Raw genomic sequence first — 3,511 nt, 5'->3', positions numbered from 1 at the left:
CAGAAACACATGCAGATGGAAAAGAGAGGTAAGTAAGAGGTTAAAAACTAAACTAAGACATAACTTAAATCCATCTTGTAGAGTATCCCCAGGCATATTTAAATTGAACTTATATTGTCAGTAGCCACAATATTAAAAATATTTAGCCCTGGCCCTGGCCGGTTGGCTCAGCGGTGGAGCGTCGGCCTGGCATGCGGGGGACCCGGGTTTGATTCCCGGCCAGGGCACATAGGGGAGGCGCCCATTTGCTTCTCCACCCCCCCTCCTTCCTCTCTGTCTCTCTCTTCCCCTCCCGCAGCCAGGGCTCCATTGGAGCGGGGATGGCCCGGGCGCTGGGGATGGCTCCTTGGCCTCTGCCCCAGGCGGTAGAGTGGCCCTGGTGGGTGTGCCGGGTGGATCCCGGTCGGGCGCATGCGGGAGTCTGTCTGGCTGTCTCTCCCCATTTCCAGCTTCAAAGAAAAAAAAATATTTAGCCCTCTCTTATCAATTTTAGAGAGCTATTTTATAATCATTGCTGATCTCTTGCACTGATAGAATATGCCTGGGTAGTGGAAGGTATTAAGAGAGCATAAGCCTGACTGGGTGGTGACACAGTGGATAGAACATCAGACTGAGACACGGGAGGACCCAGTTTTGAAACCCTGAGGTCACCGGCTTGAGCACAGGCTCATCCGGCTTGAGCACAGGCTCTCCAGCTTGAGTGTGGGTTCGCTGGCTTGAGCGTGGAATCATAGACACGACCCCATGGTCGCTGGCTTGAGCCCAAAGGTCGCTGGCTTGAAGCCCAAGGTCACTGGCTTGAGCCCAAGGCCACTGGCTTGAGCAAGGGGTCACTTGCTCTACTATAGGCCCTGGTCAAGGCATATATGAGAAAGCAATCACTGAACAACTAAGGAACTGCAACGAAGAACTGATGCTTCTCATCTCTCTCCCTTCCTGTCTGTCTGTCCCTATCTGTCTCTCTCTCTGTCTGTCAAGAGAGAGAGAGAGAGAGAGAGAGAGAGAGAGAGAGAGAGCATAAGGCTACAATTCAACATCAAGAAGACAACCCAATTTTAAAATGGGCAAAGGACGTGAATGGAGACTTCTTTAAAGTGGACATACAGATGGCCAATAGACATATGAAAAAGATGCTCAACATCACTAATATCAGAGAGATGCAAATTAAAACCACAAGGGGATATTACTTCACACCTGTCAGAAAGGTGATCATTAATAAATCAACAAACAAGTGCTGGGCAGGTTGTGGAGAAAAGGGAACCCTTCTGCACTGCTGGTGGGAGTGCAGACTGGTGAAACCACTGTGGAAAACAGTAGAGTTTCCTCAAAAAATTAAAACTGGAACTGCTTTTTGACCCAGCAATCCCACTTCTGGGAATATATCCTAAGAAACCTGAAACACTAATTTAGAAAAACATATGCAACGCCTATGTTCCATTCAGCATTATTTACAATAGTCAAGCTCTGGAAACAGCCCATTTATCAGTAGATGAGTGGATAAAAAAGGTGTAGCACATTTATTTACACAATGGACTACCGCTTGGATAAAAACAAAACAAAATAAAAAAAAGCAAACCAGAAACTTTGCTACAGCATGAATGGATCTGGAGATTATTATGCTAAGTAAAATAAGAGAAAGACAAATACCATATGATCACACTTATATGCAGAATCTAATGAACCAAATAAATTGACCAACAAAATAGAAACAGGCGTGGATACAGGAAACAAACTGACAGCTGTCAGAGGGGGGTTTTGGGGACTGGATGAAAGAAGGTGAAGGGGTTAAGCAGAAAAGGTATACCGGCCCTGGCCAGTTGGCTCAGTGGTAGAGTGTCGGCCTGGCGTGTAGAAGTCCCGGGTTCGATTCCCGGCCAGGGCACACAGAAGAAGCGCCCATCTGCTTCTCCACCCCTCCCCCTCTCCTTCCTCTCTGTCTCTCTCTTCCTCTCCCGCAGCTGAGGCTCCATTGGAGCAAAGATGGCCCGGGCACTGAGGATGGCTCCTCGGCCTCTGCCCCAGGTGCTAGAGTGGCTCTGGTTGCGGCAGAGCGACGCCCCAGAGGGGCAGAGCATCACCCCCCCCCGGGTGGATCCGGTCGGGCAAGTGCGGGAGTCTGTCTGACTGTCTCTCCCGGTTTCTAGCTTCAGAAAAATACAAAAAAAAAAAAAAAAAAAAAAAAAAAAGAAAAGAAAAAAAAGAAAAGGTATACCTGTAACACATAGGAACAGACAACAGTGTGGGGCAGCCAGTGGGAAAGGGTGGGGTGGGCGGAAGTGGGCAAAGGGGGATAAATGGGACTGGAAGACTTGACTTTGGGTGGTGAGTGCACAATGCGGTGTGCAAATGATGTTTGGTTGAGTTGTACACTTGAAACCTATATAGTTTTGTGAACTAATATCACCCCGATAAATTCAATTAAAAACCAGGGAGAGAGCATGAGGCATATTGTCATTTGTAAGGTGTTTTCACATATAAGACGGAAAGGGCACACAGAAATGTCTACCAAGTTACTCAAAGCCAGTTTTCGTTTTGGTTTGTGGGCCCAGTATTATTAACTAACTACTGGACTTTGCTTTGAAAATCTCCCTCGTTCCTTTTCTAAATCTTGTAATTGTCTATAAGTACTACTTTCATAATTCATGTTCTTGCTCTAGTCATGCTTTTAAGAGCTTTAAGAATTATAAACACAGGGCTCATTTCAAAGTGACCAAAGTGGAAATGGATGCTTATGGTGGGTGTCAAGTGATTTATAACCATTCTCCTAACTTGATATTAGAGCTAGTGAACAGATATGGCAGTAAATGTGGAGGATACTAATATTTTATTTTGAAAAATTTAGTTATGCATAAGAAGAATTTATTTTCTCCCACAGTTAGATGAATATGTCAGGATAGTAATTAAAAGCAGATCTGAAAATTAATTCCTTCTGCTCTTTAATTTAGTATCCAATATACTTTTTTTTCCTGGTCATTAGAACTTAATGAATACAACATCTCTTTGGCAAAGAATTTTTCTGGCATAAAATATTACTGTAAAGATCACTTTGTACAAATTAAAATGAAAGATTAATTTTATATTGTAGTTATTTTGAAAATGGTATGAAATTCTACAAGCCACTAGAAGAGCAAAAATAACACTAAGTGCCTCTAAAATTTGAAGTAAAAATATTTTTAGCATTTTATTGAGTACATGTTTGTATTTGACACTTTTGGGAGCAGCATTTATGTATCTTTATATATATATATATATATATATATTTTTTTTTTTTTTTTTTTTTTTTTTTTTTTGGTATTTTTCTGAAGCTGGAAATGGGGAGAGACAGTCAGACAGACTCCCGCATGCGCCCGACCGGGATCCACCCGGCACGCCCACCAGGGGCGAGGCTCTGCCCACCAGGGGGCGATGCTCTGCCCCTCCGGGGCGTTGCTCTGCAGCGACCAGAGCCACTCTAGCGCCTGGGGCAGAGGCCAAGGAGCCATCCCCAGCGCCCGGGCCATCTTTGCTCCAA

This window comes from Saccopteryx leptura, chromosome 4 (genome assembly GCF_036850995.1).
Source record: "Saccopteryx leptura isolate mSacLep1 chromosome 4, mSacLep1_pri_phased_curated, whole genome shotgun sequence".
In the NCBI taxonomy this organism is placed as follows: Eukaryota; Metazoa; Chordata; class Mammalia; order Chiroptera; family Emballonuridae; genus Saccopteryx; species Saccopteryx leptura.
This window is presented reverse-complemented; position numbering follows the sequence as displayed.